Genomic DNA, 16855 nt, shown 5'->3' with positions numbered 1-16855 from the left:
CGAGCCTTGTAAATGCTAAAGCTTATGACAGACTGTTCCAGCCCCCTTGTCTCTACCCTCCTTTCCTCCTGGGTAACGTGAACCCTGCTGGGTACCTCACTATCTGCCTGGTTTCCTCCTCCATAACGTGAGCCTTGAGTACTTGCTGGGTACCTCGCTGTGCACCTTCCTTAGTAACGTGAGCCCTGAGTATTTGCTGGGTACCTCGCTACCTGCCGTACAGCTGGCTGTAGAATTGTCAAACGCACTTGGCTGGCACATAAGCAGAAGTGCTCGCTGGGCCTTGGGAGGGCTTTGTGACATGTGGGTGCCTTCTGTTCCCTGTTAGGCTGGAGCTGCAGGAGCCCCCCTAGACCAGATAGAGGACCAAGGCTGTGGCCTCGGGGTGGGGGCTGGGGGAGCTCCCTGGGTTTATTGTGTGGGTGAGAGCAAACTTCAGTCCCGCTGTGGCATTGGGATTCAGGGTTCCTTCTGGAATGTTCTGAGTGAGAAACAGGAAGTGCGCACAGGTGCGTCTTCTGCGGATTTTATGGTTATCTCTTGGGAGAGCACTGGTGCCTCTGAACTATGAACCTGCAGAACCACTTGTTCCACTAACGGCCGCCTTTATATAAAGAATGACTTACAAAAGATGCCACTTCAGATGGAGGTATTTGCAGGTGTGGCCTGAAAAATGAACAAAATGACTTTCATCTCAAGGAAAGTACCTTACATTTTTCCCAATGATAGACATTTGAGCTTTCCAGCGAATATTAAAACATAAAAACCTTGTGTCCACCACTTTCTCATGTGATCAATGGTGATACTGATGTGGGGGTTTTTTTTTTTTTTTTTTTTTGGACATATAATGAAATGTGGAAGCCGCTCATAACTCTGAACCAGTATTTTCTAACCAATGTGTGATTACAAAATCGTGTGCTGGTAAAAGCCATTCAAGTGCAAGACGGACCAGTCGACTTAGAAGGAATTGGGGCAGAAAGGCCCGTCGACCAGAGCACAGACTCTGTGTTGCAGACAGCCTGTACGGAAGTGCCACTTGTTACATTTGGCAGCAGAGAATACCTAAAATGATCTGAAAACACAATGAAAATACTGCTTCCTAATTGTATATCAGTATGGGGTCGGACTTTCTTCATAAACTTCAGCCATGACTCTGCAGCCCACTGAACGCAGATGCAGGCATGAGAATCCTGCTGTCTGAGGTGCAGAGATGTTAGGTGTTTTCACAGTAGCACAAACTGTTGCCACGCTGCTGCTTATTTTGGAAAATGGTTTCTTCTTTAAGAGTGTGTTAAGATGTAATGACTTTATCCTTGTAAAAGAAACTAAATTATGTTCTTTTTTTTTTTTTTTTGAGACGGAGTCTTGCTCTGCCACACAGGCCGGAGTGCGGTGGTGTGACCTCAGCTCACTTCAACCTCTGCCTCCTGAGTTCAAGCGATTCTCCTGCCTCAGCCTCCCTAGTAGCTGGTACTACAGGTGTTCAGCACCATGCCAGGCTAATTTTTGTATTTTAGTAGAGACGGTGTTTCACCATGTTGGCCAGGCTGGTCTCGAACTCCTGACCTCAAGTGATCCACCTGTCTCTGCCTCCCAAAGTGCTGGGATTACAGGCATGAGCAGCCACCACTCCCGGCCTGATGAGAAAACTTTTTTGTGCTCTTTAATAAAGTGCAAAGGGTTCCTGAGACCAAAAAGTTTGAAAACCACTGGCTTAAACCGACAAAATTGTCCATGATTCTTCAGTGTATCTTCTAATCTGTTGATGGAGAGAGGACAGCAAGGGTTGCTTTACTTTTTTCCTTTCACAACTCAATGGTGCTGGGACAACTGGGGTATCCACATAGAAAAGGATGGACTGGACCCTTCCTCACCCTACATGCAAAGCTCAACATGGTTCCAATGTAAGGAGCTGACTGAGACCCATTCTGTCAGTCTGCTGGGTACCATAACGGACACCACAGACCGTGCGACTTAGACAATAGCATCTTATTTCCTTTTTTCTGGAGACTGGAAGCCTGGGATCAAGGTGAGGGCAGGGTTGGATTCTCTGGGGCCTCACCCCATGCTGTGTAGACAGCTTCTTCTCTGTGTCCTCACAGGTTTCTCTTACGTGTATGCAGCACTGAGGACTGTGTCTAAATTCTCTTAAAAGAACACCAGTCATACTGGATCAGGGCCTACTTTTAAGATCTTATGGGACCTAAATTGCCAAGTTAAAGGCCCTGTATGTAAATACAGTGACATTTTGGGTTTCTGGGGTTGTGACTTTAACATGGAATCTTGGGGGAGGGGGACAGTTCAGCTCATAACACCTTTAGGGGAGAATCCTGGGGAAACTGTTAGGTTGGATTAGGCAATGTTTCCTTGGCTGAGACGTCTAGAGCTATAACAAGCAACTGAAGGGAAAAAGACGGTATCAAAATTAAAAATGTTCAATTCAGAGGATACTATTAAAGTAAAATGACAACCCACAGAACAGGATACATTATCACGATAAGGACCTGATATCAAGAATATATTCAAAAACTCTTAATAAAAATCCAATTTAAAAATGGACAAAGGATTTGAATAGACATTCTCCAAAGAAAGACATATAAATGCCTTAAAAAGCACATGAGATGTTTAGCAGAATTCGTCATCTTAGAAATGGAAATCAAAACCACCGTGAAATAACACTTCACAACCACCGTGATGGGTGGTTAAAACCCCAGTATTGGACAGTGACATGTTGGTGAATTGGGGAAAACTGAAATCTTGATATATTGCTAGTGGGAGGGGAAGTAAAATGGTGCAGTTGATTTGGAAAAGTCTGACAGTTCCTCAGAAAAGCATGAAATCACCGTACGACCCAGCAATTTCACTCCTAGCCATATGCTCAAGAAAACTGAAAACATTTTTCCAAAAAGTATGTCATGCCTGAATCTTCACAGCAGCATTATTCATAGTAGTAGAAACAGTCCAGGTGTCTGTCAACCGGTCACTCACTGAGATTCAACTCACCTTAGACGTGAAAGATGTCAGCACCGAAGGTCACACCAAAGGTCATGCACTGTACGATTCTCCTCACAACAGGTGTCCAGAATGGGCAAATCCAGAGAAAAGGAAGTTGGCTGGTGATTGCCAGGGGCTGGTAGAAGGAAGGAGCCAGGTGCTGACTCTTAATGGGTTCAAGGTTTCTTTGGCCTGTGGTGAAAAAGTCCCGGAATTACATACTAGTGGTTGATGTGCAGCTTTTAGAATATGCTAAAAAGACTGAATTGTATTCTTTAATATTGGGGCTTTTGTGCTTTGTAAATTGCTTTTCAATTTAAAAAGGAATTCAAGAAGTTATTTGGTGTTGATATGATAGTATCCAAAACAAGTTACTATGTAACTCACGTCCCCAGAGTTAAACTTCATTTTCTGAGGATCTTGAAGTGTTTGAGGCTAGGAGACACAACGATCCTATACTGTATGTTACACCCCATCTTACTGATTTCTATCTCACATAACCATATTCAGGAAAAACCGACATGTAAATGTGAGCTGAATGCTATGCAGAGGCACATTCCTCTTACCCGGATGATCTTTAGTGGTACAGTAAGAGATGAGATCATAGCAACGTTAGTTTAGTTAGTTTTAATTTCCATGGCAACAGGAATTTGGCACATGGGATGAGTTAGATCTCCCTGCACAGCTCCTAACGGGGTTGCCCACTTCTGTGTGGTGTCTCTGTATATTCTCGCTGTGGAAATAAGTGATAGCACCTGCACAAACACTTGTCCGGAAGCGCACACGAAGCTGGTGAAGGCAGAGGACAGGCGAGAGGGAAGCATGGCTCAGCCCTGGCAAAGAAGACCGTTATTCCAAACGCAAAATATTCAGGAACACAATCCTTGGGAAGACTGGTGATGTCTTTAGACCTCACCACTATCGGGTTGTATCTGTGCAGCCAGTTACCAGAGCCGCAGAACGGCGTGTGTTGGTATTGGTGTCATCACTCAACGATTCTGACTTTTCCTGGTGCTGAGGATGACTGCATGTGGCAGAAGCAAAGTGCTAATCTAGCACAGGTCATCATATCCAAGTTCTTTTCTATGAAGGCGGGCAGGGTTAGGAACCACCCCACCCCACCCCACTCCCCAATCCTATAAGAACTGGGATCTGATGATCTGTGCTGTCGAGAGAGGCAGGGTTAGAACACCTCGTTCCTCAATCCCATTGTTGAAAATAATAGTTGGATTGGGAGGGTTTTTACTCCTAAGGTTGAAGCCGTGCATTTCTGGAGCCTGGGCTGTCAGTCATGGTGGCTGGGGAATGCTGGGGCTGCGGTTGTCTGGCTGCCGATAGCCCTGCTGGTGGGTCCTCCCTCTTTGACACCGTTCATTTCTGAAGCTTGCTTTCCCCGGTGTTGGAAGTAGCAGCACTGGAGGAATGGCCGCCTTCCTACAGTGAAGCTCTGGCAGGAGAGGAGAAGATACGGAGCGTCTGTTCAAGGACGTGACGTTCTGGGCACTGCACCATGCGTTCTGCTTCTCAGCTGTGCCTCCTGGTTGATGTTACCATCACCTGGCATTTCCCAGGAGGTAACTCGCGAATGCCACACTGATGGAACAGTGCGGCTCGAGTCCAGGGCCGCTGGAGCACATCAGCAAAGTCAGGCTGGACGCATGTGCTTGCTGACAGGAAAATGACAGGAAATGTCATGTCAGTTCAGGAAAATGACAGGAAATGTCATGTCAGTTCAGGAAAATGACAGGAAATGTGTTTGCTGACAGAAAAATGACAGGAAGATGACAGGAAAGAGGCCCATGAGGAGAGGAACCAGTAGATTCAAGGCAGTTAACCGAAGGAGCGAGCCATCACAGGCTGGGAGGACACCCCAGCCACAGTGGATGTCAGCGGTGGTGGCTGGACTCGGGGTCCGTGAATGTTGCATGATCGAACGTGTTTGGTACATTCTCAGCTCCTGCCCAGGTGCCTCCCAAGCATCAGGTGTTGTGGCTCCCCACACCCTTCCCATCTGTGTGTAGCATGACCACCACCTTCCTACCGTGTGTTTGTCCTATCACGGCTGCTGTGCCTAACGGACGCTTTGCTTTCCAGCTACTTTCCTATAACCAAAGCCCTTGAACGACTTTGCGTTTCAGAGACGACAGGGTATTAGTTTTTCATGATTGCTCTGAGGATTGCCGAAAGCAAATGTAACTTACAGGATGGAAGATATTGGAGACAGTAATTATAGATGACTTTTCTCAGTTTTTTGATTGTGGTAAAGTTACACAGCACTCTATTTTTAAGTGTATGGTTTTGTGGCATTAAGTGTGTTCACACTGTCGTGCTGCGATCACCGCCATCCATCTCCAGAACTTTCTGGTCTCCCCACGCTTGAAACTCGGTCTACCAAACACTAGCTCTCCTCCCGCCCCAGCTCTGGTAAGCACTACAGGTTGCTTACAAAATAAGCTTTTTCAGTAAGAGAAGGGGCAAGGAAAAGAGCTCTAAAGACTGTCTTGAGATTTGAGGAAGTGTTTTAGGTTTTGTTGTGTGGTTCCCGGTGTAAAGGAGCTATTGAAGACGTGGGAAGGCGAAGGTCTGTGATCTCAGGAAGTGCTGGGCTGGGCAGCTTTCCCACTGTGACGGGGGCACTTGCCCTCAAACCTGCCTGAGATAATCGCGTGAGGATGGTGCTGCATTGTGACAGCTCTGAACTTGGTCTCCTTGAACGTTGCCAGGTACATAAGCTTTGGCGGTTACCGTCTAGTGTCTGTGGGAGACCTAGAATTTGAACATTGTTGACTTTAGGACACACTCATTTTATAACACTCTACCTGTTCTCATCAATAGGAAATATGCTGTGTCCTTTTTTTTTTTTTTTTTTGAGAGGGAGTCTCGCTCTGTCGCCCAGGCTGGGGTGCAGTGGCCGGATCTCAGCTCACTGCAAGCTCCACCTCCTGGGTTTACGCCATTCTCCTGCCTCAGCCTCCCGAGTAGCTGGGACTACAGGCGCCCGCCACCTCGCCCGGTTAGGTTTTTTTGGGGTTTTTTTTGTATTTTTTAGTAGAGATGGGGTTTCACCGTGTTAGCCAGGATGGTCTCGATCTCCTGACCTCGTGATCCGCCCGTCTTGGCCTCCCAAAGTGCTGGGATTACAGGCTTGAGCCACCGCGCCCGGCCTTTTTTTTTTTTTTTTTCCCCCCTTAATATTCTGTGTTGCCGTAACAGTAGTTGCAGCGGACGCTACTTCTGGTTCATGGTCATCACCAAACACAAGCTTCAGGAAACCGTGTGAAAAATGAAGGGGAAAGTGCTTTTCTGCAAAGGGCTTTTTTGAACATCTTGTTTTTTTCTGGAATATCTGTTTTGGTGTAAAACGTTTTCATATTTAGGGGTTTGTAACGTGTTTTATACTGGTTAGCTTTGAAACCCCATGTTTTTGCATGCCATGGGGCTGCTTTATCCTGTTATTCTATGATATAGCAGGTTGGCAAAACTATTGGTTATTTCACTTTAAAAACCAAAGCAGCTTACAGATTGAGTGTGATTCTTGTAAGAATTTAATTGTAAAATTGATTTGTGTTCAACAAGCTTACTGGAATGGCTAGATCCGTGGACAAAAAGATAAGAACATGTCAAGTCTCTGGGCCAGGAAGGACTTCCAAATAATACAAGTGATACACATTAATTTCTTAACAAAAGATTAGATTTAGTACATAACTGTTTAAAACCTCCATATTTTCTATTATAGCCATTCCACAGTGCCCATGGGGGTGGGCTGCAGGACTGCCTATGGAATCCAAGGTCTTTGGGCGTTGAGGTCCCTGCAATAAAATGGCATCGTGTTTGCATATGACATATGCACATCCTCCTGCAGATAGTCATGTCAGGGTTGCTCGTAACAGCTATACCATGGACATTCCATGCGAGTAGTTGTTTAATGAATAATAAAGTCTGAATGCTTAGTACAAATACATTAAAAAATATGTTGATCTATGGTTGGTTGAATCCACAGGCCTGGAACCCCGGGAGAGAATACAAACTCTAGAAGCAAAACGAACAAAGCACTTGAGGTCAGCAGTGACGGGTGTGGGATCACACTGAATCTCATGTGTTTTGCTGTCTGTGTCACTGTGTCCCGTGTAAACGGGAATCATTTGTAGCTTAAGGTAAAATAGGTAACAGGAAACACTACAGAGTGGGCACGAAGGCGCGCCCCTCATTACCCCGTGTTACAGCCAAGCGTCTGCCTCCTAGGGAAGGATTTGTTCTGTGGGGAGACTAGATGTTGATGATTTCCGGATGTGTGAAGGGAAACTCCCTCCGAGAAGCGTGGCTTTGGCCGGAGCACATCAGACGAGAGTTACCGTGGCATGGAGTTTCCACAGTGGCCCTCAGGCCTGCTGCTTCTCTCCTCTCCCCACCCCTGGCCCTGACTCTTACCAAGGGAGGCAAGTTCAGCTCCAGCTGAGCCCCGCACAGGGCTGTGGGTCTCTAGGGCAGGTGCCCACCTTCGCCTGAACAGGCTGTGTCAGAGGAGGGTCTGGCTGTACTTGAGCTGTGAGAGATGCTCTCAGAGATCCAGCATCCTGAAAACCCAGGTGCTGAAGGTTCCTCCTCTTCCACCATCCTGCGGGGAAGGGGGTCTTATCCTGCTTCCCCTCAACCCAAGCTGACTTCTTGTCTGTTCTGTACACCTAGGTTTTCAGAACAGTTTTGTTAATCATCTAGCAGACAAACAACCATAAGGTGACAGCCTGGGAGGGTAGACGGCGCTGGAAGGTAGTTTCCTGAATAACAGCGTTCAGTTTCCTGTTTTGCCATCATTTGACCCAAGGCCCCAAGATAATTGAAATATTGTCAGCCAAACACCGATTTTTTATCTGAGTTTTTTTTTTTCTTTTTAAGTTATGGGTGCAAACTTATAACCAGGGACCTGACAAAAGAGAAGGATTTATTTGCAAAGTGAATGTCGGGGATGGTTGGCATTTGCCAACTCTGACTAGCAGGGACCCAGGCTGCTTCCGTTCTGCCGCCCGACTCCTGATCCTCCAGCTCCTGCCCCTGTTCCCACCAGCAGGAAGAGGAGCGGGAAGGTGCCTTTTCCCCTTTAAGGGGGTGAGGTGAGAGTTGCACCTGCCACTTAGCTAGTCCCTGGGGTGATTCTCCAGCATGGGTGGGAGTTGGGTTTGGAGGCCTGAGCCCCGTGAAGCTGGGGTTGCTGTTCCCTGAGCAGCAGGAAACTGGACTCTGGGAAGTGGGGTCAGAGGGTAGCATCCTCAGGAGGGGCCTCTCGTCCCATTTGACATCTTCACTGCAAAAGGGGGTGTGGGCTTCATGGTCCATTGACAAATAGAACGTTACTTTTTTTTTTTTGAAGCACATAGAACCCTAATTCCTTTGGCTTTTACTAAAGTGGCATTTTGTAATTCCACATGATTTCATTGATATACTCGCAGGAGAGAATGCTTCCTGTAAACCAGAAGGATCTCTGCGACAGTCCTCGATCCATAGAGAGTTCATTTTCCCAAGGTTATAGACACAGCCTTAGGAGGGGTTGAGGACACACTGCGGCAGCCTCAGGAGGTCCTGGACATGTGTCCAAGGTGTTTGGGGCACAACTTGGTCTTACACATTTTAGGGAGACGTGAGACATCAATACATGTGAGACGTACGTTGGTTCAGTCTAGGAAGGATGGACGGCTCGAAGCGGGGAGGGATTTCCAGGTCACAGGTAGATCAGACAAATGCATTTCTGGTGCATCTTTCCAGAGGAAGCAGTCAGATCCGCATTTATCTCCGTGTGCAGATGGTGACTTTGAGTTCTGTCCTCTGTCCATGAGGAATTTCCTTGTGGATCGGTTGTGAGGGAGGTACGTGGCTTTTCCCCCCACCCCCAGTAGCTGTCTCTGTTAGGAAGAGCATGGGAGGCAGGTTTGGTCTAAGCTCTTCCTCACCTTGACGTCCCTTTACCTTAGTGATTTTGGGGTCCTGAGATGTATTTTCAACTTCATGTTTCTGAATACACTGGCACTCTAAACAGTGTTGTAGGAGGCATCTAACTTACTTAGAAGAAGAATCTATTTGGAAGGACTTGAGCACCTTCGTCCTTGAGAGAACCAAGCCTTTGTTTAGTTTGCTTTGCCCTGAGGCTGTTACGCTGTCCCGGGCTGTGCGGCCTTAGAAAGCTGTGCCCCTGTGAGCTACTGCCTGTGGAATCTGGTGACTTTGAAGTTAATCCAGCAGCTACATATTTTGGAAAGCAGATTCCCTCTTAAAGTGTTGGTGATTATGATTCTAGCACTAGAATTTCAGTGTGTATTTTCCACCCTTCTTACTTTGTCTCCTCATACACTGAGATGCTGCTGCATTTGCTCTTAGGCTTCACGGAGGGAGGGTCAGTTCTGACCCTTTCTTAGATATTGACCTTGAACGGACAGAATCGAGATTCAGGAAAACTCTCGAGCTGTGAGAGTGTGCTGATATCTATGTAAGTGGGGTTCATGTGTCAAACTCAGGTTTAAGAAAAACCAATTCTAGGCTGGGCATAGTGGCTCACACCTGTCATCCCAGCACCTTGGGAGGCTGAGTTGGGCAGTTCACTTTTGAGCCCAGGAATTCCAGACCAGCCTGGGCAACATAGCAAGACCCTGACTCTACAAAAAATTAAATAGGACAGGTGATGTACACCTGTGGTCCCAGCTACTCGGGAAGCTAAGCCTGGAGGATGACCCAAGCCTGGCAGGTTGAGGCTGCAGTGAACCATGATAGCACCACTGTACTTATGGTGCACTGTGCCTGAGTGGCAGAAGAACAACCACCCCCCCACACACAAAATATCAATTAATGCAGTGGCCAGTTCTGCTGGGACCACCTGTTAAGACTACTCTGGGTCTCATGGTTTGAGAAGCGTCTGTCCGGGGTCGAGAGGGAGTAGCTTGAGGGCTTAGAAGCCAGTTCTTGTGGTTGAGCGTGATTGCGGGTGTGGAGTTGGGGGCAGGGCTCTCCACGGCATGAGTGGGTAAATGGATAGGCTTCCAGGACGAGCCCCTGTGACTTTGCCTGGTTTACATCCGTCCAATACAAATCCACAGGCTCTTACTCTAGAAGCTTCTGCAGGGCCTGATGGACTGGCCTGGGGACAGAGGGTGCCCTCAGAGCCTCATGGTGCCGTCTGGTTTAGGAAGAGCACTTAGTCACCTAGATCTAGGATTTATGGCACTACAGGGGGACTCCTCACACTCGGAGCAGCATCCATCTGCATTCTAGACTTGGTTCTAGGCAAAGTATTTTGGAGCCTGTTGGTACCCTGTGTTCTGTTTATGTGTAAAACAAGTTAGAGTTATAACTAGTTAAAACCTATTTTTAAAATATTGTCACAGAATATGGCAGTTGTGGTGGAGCCTGGCCAGAGACCCCCACACTCAGACGCTGTTGCTTGCTGGAGTTGCAGGCGTTGCCTGCATCGGCTGCCCCTCCCGGCGTGTCTGTGTTCTTGACACGGGCGCCCATCGAGGCTCGGCCTGTGAGAATCGTGCCACCGTTTGTCTCCGTGTTCCTCTGAGGTTCCGCAGACTTCACAGTCCCGTGGCAGAGCGTACGGTATCTGCTTGCATCCTGATTTCCCCAAACCCCAGGACAGGCCAAGAGTTCGTTACACACAACTGCAGAGGGCCCCGTGGTGTGGATTTGCGGTGACACAGCCTTTCCCCAGCTTGGCCTTCGTCTCCAGAGTTGGCTTTAGGGTGATAGAAGCTTCCTTCAGACTGGGGGGCCCTGAAGCTTTGGTGCTAGGAATTCGGTGACCAGCACGGATGATACCCCATTTCTCTGCATTTGTAGCAATAGTTGTTAACACGACCACGAGATGTACAGAGGAAGGAAAAAGGAGGTTTTATTTTCAGAGTAACACTCTGTGCTTTGGGAAATGTGGTCTTGGGGGAGCTGTAAGCACACGCCCCTCAGGAGGAGAGGAGGCCGCGGCATTACACGTTCCGGGGTTTGTTGGCTGTGTGTGTTCATCGGGCTCAAGGAATGTCTGAACGTTTACAGGGAAAGTGGGGTTTGTTCATCCGGTTCGTGCAATGTCTGAACACTTACAGGGAAAGTCTAGCACACATGCAGTGAGTTAACCTGTAACATCCATGTTCGCCTTGGGGCGAGCGTAACATTTGAAATGAGGTGGACTGGGCGTGTCATGTACAAAGGTGAGCTGTTGAGCGCAGACGTTTATGCGCAGCCTCAGTCACAGCCAGGACTGGCTCAGGGTCTGCAGCTTGTGGCGGGAAAGGACATTCACGAGGTCATTCTGTCCAGTTGGGGCTGCCGGCAGGGTCCCGGTGGGGGGGTTGTCTGGTCAGCCAGCCTCTGGAGTCCACCCAGGTCCCGTGGACAGCGTTCCTCTAAACCAGGCTTCTGATTGTGGAGGAGTCTTCATGCTGGTTAACACACTGTACAGGAGTAGTGCCGTGGGGCTTTGGGGTTGACCTTCCCTATGATGCCAGTTACATTTCTCTCCAGATCTCATCATAGCCACAGAGATTGTACCTCGTCTGACAGCTGGGGGTGCCATGTTGATATAGTAATTTATTGCATTAAACTTTTTATTACTATTTTAATAACCTTTTTTTTTTTCTTTTTCAAGAGATATAGGGTATTGCTGTGTTACTCAAGCCAGTCTTGAACTCCTGGCCTCAAGCAATCCTCCCACCTCAGCCTCCCAAAGTGCTGGGCTTATAGACGTGAGCCAGTGCGCCCAGCCTACAGCCATGTTTTTAAAACTCAGCAGTTCAAAAATCCTACTCCTTTCACCCCCTCAAGCAGGCTGGTTGGCCTTGTGCAAACTGGGGTGTCACGATCTTAGCCTCCCCCTTTTATTTTTTGCTTTGGCCTCAAGTTCTGATGGGAACAGCAGTTACAAAATGGGCATTAGGTGATTCTTCTGTTACTAAAGCCAGAATTCTCACCAGTTGGAGATGTTTCTCCCCAGGATCCCAGAAAGCTGCTTTGAATCAAGCCCGTAGTAAATAAGTAAGGAACTAAACTCTTGGTCCTCTGCTTAGTACCAGGGGAATGGGTTAGTTGCTGATACCCTTTGATCTGTGCTCACGTGCTGCATCTCATCACGGGAAGCAGAGTCGCCCTGTGGAATAAAGCCCGGCTCAAGGTGGCGCGTCGAGACGCTTGGGGCTGTCAGTCCCTTATACAGCGGCAGATTTGGAGACTCAGTATCGCGTGCAGAGCCCAGGCAACCGGAGTGCATCCACCTTAGAGACCACATGGACGGTCGGCAAGGTGGATGTCCGGGCATATGGCCTTGACAGGCCCACTGCGAGGTGAATTAGGAATTCGTTAGCAAAGAAATCAAACTCGCCTTTGGGTCCCAGCTGCTTGGAAGGCTGAGGCGGGAGGATTGCTTGAGCCAGAAGGTCAAGGCCGCGATGAGCCATGATTGTAATACTGCACTCCGGCCTGGATGACATAGCGACACTCCAAGTCAAAAAAAAAAAAAAACACAAAAAAAAACCCTCAAACCTTACTCTTCATAGCAGGAGGGAGAATTTGTCAAAGTAACTGCAACAAAATCTTAGATGATATAATTTCAGTGGCTAAGTGAGCTGTCCAGCCCACGTGGCTGGCTCACAACGCAACAGAGCCAGGTGCTGCTGCAACTGCGCCCCTCCCCACCCGATCGCTTGTGGACATTTTCTGTTTTCCCATATCTCCCTTTTGGATACATAGCTCGCTACTTTATAGCTAAGCATCAGTAAAACAGGTTGTCTATTTTGAAAAGTAACTATTATGTCTTTTAAGGACAGAAAATAAAGCAGGTGACAATAGCATGGCAACCTGGTGAATAGATTTAGAGGAATATTTAATACCTGGCACCACTCTGAACCCTTCTTCTCTCATGCTTAGTTACAGCTACCGCCTTCTATGACAATACACTTTCAGCTCTGTGAGTAGGAATTAAACATATTCTAAATCAGAAGTTTTAGTTAAGCAGTATTTTACGTGAATGCCCAGATCCTAAGTGTTCACTGTACTGGTGTGTGGTGTTGAAGAAGGAACGAGGGCTTGGGGCTGCGTTTATGGTGCAGCGTCCGCGTTCCCATATGTGAGATGAGGGCCATGAGACACGGCCTGGAAGGTTCAGACTGTGGGATTGAAGGGATCTACCCACTCCTGGAAAGCCTCAAGTCTAACTTGACTTGGGCTGGTTTTAGGGAGATGCTGGCAGCGCTGTCCTCACAGGTTACCGGGAGGGGCTCTGGCACCGTCCCCGTCAGGTGTCTCATGATCAGCCCAGCTTGCTCATCTCAGAAGCTGCTGGTCGTGTTCTCGTTCCCGTTGTTTGTTGCGTGTTTTTTAGGGTTCTGTTCATCTGGGGACCTAGGAAGTTTCACAGTGAGAGGAGAGCCGCTGAGCCGCCTTCCTGCCTGGACGCCAGCCCCACGGAGGACGGTAACTGCTTGAGGTTGGCTTCTGCCCCCGGCCTCACCTGTGGAGGCATTGATGCAGTGGTACTTTCTAAGCTCCTGGGGCACACAGTGCTGTTGTGTGGATCCACAGGCCACTGTGGCGTCCAAGCACGTGCTCCCGGAGGAGAGGACTCTGCGGGCACTGATAGTGGGAGCTGGCTGAGAGTCCAGCAAGTGAGACTCCCTGTGACGTGCACAGCTGCCATCTGCACAGTCCCTCCTGAGGCCAAGATGGTCGTGCGATAAATGCACAAAGCGCGTCTCCAGCAAAAAGCCGCCAAGTGTCCACATCCAGGATATCCACCAAGGTGGCCTTTTGGTGTTAATACGATGAATGTGAGCAGCAGGTGGTCTGTGTCGAGTGTGACTGTGCCACTGCAGTTTTGTTCTCATGTCTTGATGAGCATGAACGGTTCCTGACGAGGGTAGATAAGGATGCTGTGACCTGAGACTCTGCAGTATTGTAGCTTGAGGAACCAAGGAGTTCTTCTCTCTTGCAAAGCCATCAGGGAGGATGTTCCAGGCTGGTGACTGCTCCATGAGGTATTCAGAGATCCAGGTTTCTTCCCGACCCCTGCTCTGCGTTCCCAGGGACATGGCTGTCCTTGCTGTGGTTGGGACTGGGCGATTGCCATGCTGGCAGGGGAGGCTTAAGGTGAGAGTGTCCCTGATTTACCTAATCTACATAATGACAGGGAGCCTGGGAGTAAAGTGTAGCCATGGCCTGGAGGATGGATGATGGATGTTGGTGAACGACTGGCTGCACTCACCGCAGCTGGGCCCAGGAATGGGGAAGGATGGCTGAGTATGCTATTCAATGGTACCTGGTTCTTTCAGATTTGACTTCCTTATGGATTTTCTGCTGTAAAGAGGAGAGAGCCTGTGGTTCTAGGCCAAGCATCTCACTCATCTCATAACATCTTGTATCCCTCAGCCAACATTTATGTCAAGTTTTAGAAGTCCTATCAAACTGGCAAGCATTTCTCAATTTGGTTTAACCATTGGATTTTATATCTGTGTCTGCATCTCTATTTTACATCTATGTGGTTATTTGACACTCTGTAGTACCTTTGTAATAGGTTCTATTGGGTGGAAGTTACTTTCAACAAACCCTTGCTGCTACTTGAATTTTCAAGGTTGAAAGTAGAAAGGAGAGAATAAAAACTACATCTTCTCTAATTTTAAAATTTGTTGTTTCTCAAATCACACCAGAAGTACAGATATTACAAATTACAAAAGCAGCCAGAATCAAGGTTAAGAGATTTCTGGGCGATTCTGGCTAATCAGCAGTATTTGCTGAGGTGTGTGCAGCAGAGCAACATGCCAAAAAGCCCGGGACGGGGGAGAGATGGGAGGCCAGGCTGTGACTTCGGAGGTGCTGTTGCCTCAGGGAGAGGAGCTAGATGTAGAGAGGATAAATGGACACAGGTGTGACCACCGCCATCCTTGCGGTGGCACTGAGGTCTTTGTACAGGGACCTTTGTGAGCTGAGTTAAAAATTGAAACTGAGAGAGTGCAATGCATTCTTAGTTTTTAAAATAAAATGCTAATAGAGAACGTTTTGTTTGTAAGAATGTAAAATGTTACATCTTTGTTAAAGAATAATAATTTGCTTCTGAGATCTTTGTGACTGAGATTTGAAATCTTAAGTATGGTTTTTTCTTCCATCTTTTATACATATGCACGTATACACATATATGTAAGGTATATAAAAGGAAAATAAGCATATCTGTATTCACATTTATATACACTTCCATAATGTGTATACTTCTAGTCACACATAAGTCTAAGAGACTATGACTTGACTTGATAACCATGAGAGGGTAATTAAATAATTTATCTGCTCTTAGCCTTGCTTTTGTATGTGAGCAGGGACCCTGGAAACGCGCCTCCCGCGTTCCAGGCCTCACACAGCCCGTGCCAGGTTTTGGAAGCAGGAGTTTATCTGCAGCCACTTCGGGAAACATGTGGTTGCCAGGATTGCCTAGAGCTCCAGGCTGTCTCCAGTCCCAGCCTCCCTGGGGTAGAAGCTGCCCTACCAGGGGCCTGGACATGGACGTTAGGGCCTGGAGCCAGGGACCGCTCCTGAAGCGGGGGGCTCCCCTCACGGCTGGGCATGAGAACCGAGGATAGGAGGCGGAACCAGCCTCGGGCCAGTGCACGGCCTCCCTGAAGTGCTTGCGGGAAGCCCCAGCTGTACTTTGCTGACCCCATAGACAGCACCACACTCTGTGAGATCCCCCTGGCCCACCCCTCAGGTTCCTAAAATGATGAAGGTTTCCTGAGCTGTGAATTTTTAGGTCTAGGCTAAAAAGTCCTGGGACAGGCTCACAGGGTTCTTTATGTAGAAATGATGAGTGTGCTGGTGACTCAGAGCAGGCACTGCACCCTCACTCCAGGGTCCTTCGTGCCAGGTGGAAACGAGCGTGTGGGTCACCCAGAGTCCCTGCATCCTCACTCCAGTCACTGCTCTTTGGTTTCTTAATTAAAAGCCTAAAAGCCTTGATAATGAAAATGCATTCTCCCCAGAGAGTCGAGTTTCCGGTTATGGAGGCTCACCTGTAAATGCCGTGCCAGGTCAAATATGCTGAGATCTGGGCCAGGTCCTGCTTCCTGCTCGCGGCCAAAGCAGGTACTTCATTTGGGAGGTGACCCAGGGAGATATCTGAGAGGCCTGCCGGTCCCCGAGGGATGAATCCGCTGGCCTTCACATTCTGCTCCGGCCTCCATCAGCTCCTTCCTACCTGCAAACTGCCGGCTTTGACGTTGCAATCATTGGAGATATGTTAGGGACTTGGTATGGGTTGATGCCCATAGGACCAGCAGATCGTGAAAAGGTGGGAACCATGGCTGGGAGGGTGGTGACCACAGCCAAACTGAGAACCGTGGTGGGCTGGGAGGTCCATCTTCTGTCTGAAGTGTTTTTTAAAATAAAAAACAGTGTCTCAGGAGCATGAGAGGGGAGGCCACAGACGGGGAGAACGCATCTGTAAAAGACTCATCTGAGAAAGGCTGTTATCCAAACCGTGCAAGGAACTCTCAAAACTCAACAAGAAAATGAACAACCTGATTAAAAATGGACCAAAGACCTGGACAGATACCCCAACAAAGAAGATACACAGATGGCAAATCTACACGTGGAAAGATGGCCCGCGTCTTATGTCATAGGGCGAGGCGTCACTGTGCACCCATCGGCCTGGCCAAAACCTGAACTCCGACACCACCACGTGCTGGTGGGTGTGTGGGCATCAGGACCCTCACTCATCGCTGGGGGAAGTGGGGCAGCTCCTGTGGGAGGCAGCATGGCGGTTTTCCGTGGAACTAAGCTCTCCGACCACAGAAGCAGTCACAGTCCTGGACGTTTACTCGGAGGAGCTGAAAGTTTACTTCCATGC

General features: G+C 48.3%; 1 long non-coding RNA gene across 1 annotated transcript in view; it reads left to right on the top strand.

The window, feature by feature from the left end:
- Positions 1–16855, top strand: part of LOC144334900 (uncharacterized) — a 175204-nt gene that overhangs the window by 133938 nt on the left and 24411 nt on the right. The window lies entirely within an intron of this gene.

Source organism: Macaca mulatta, chromosome 15 (assembly GCF_049350105.2).
Source record: "Macaca mulatta isolate MMU2019108-1 chromosome 15, T2T-MMU8v2.0, whole genome shotgun sequence".
Lineage (NCBI taxonomy): Eukaryota > Metazoa > Chordata > Mammalia > Primates > Cercopithecidae > Macaca > Macaca mulatta.
The sequence above is the reverse complement of the archived record's forward strand: the minus strand, read 5'-3'. Positions and strand labels throughout refer to the sequence as shown.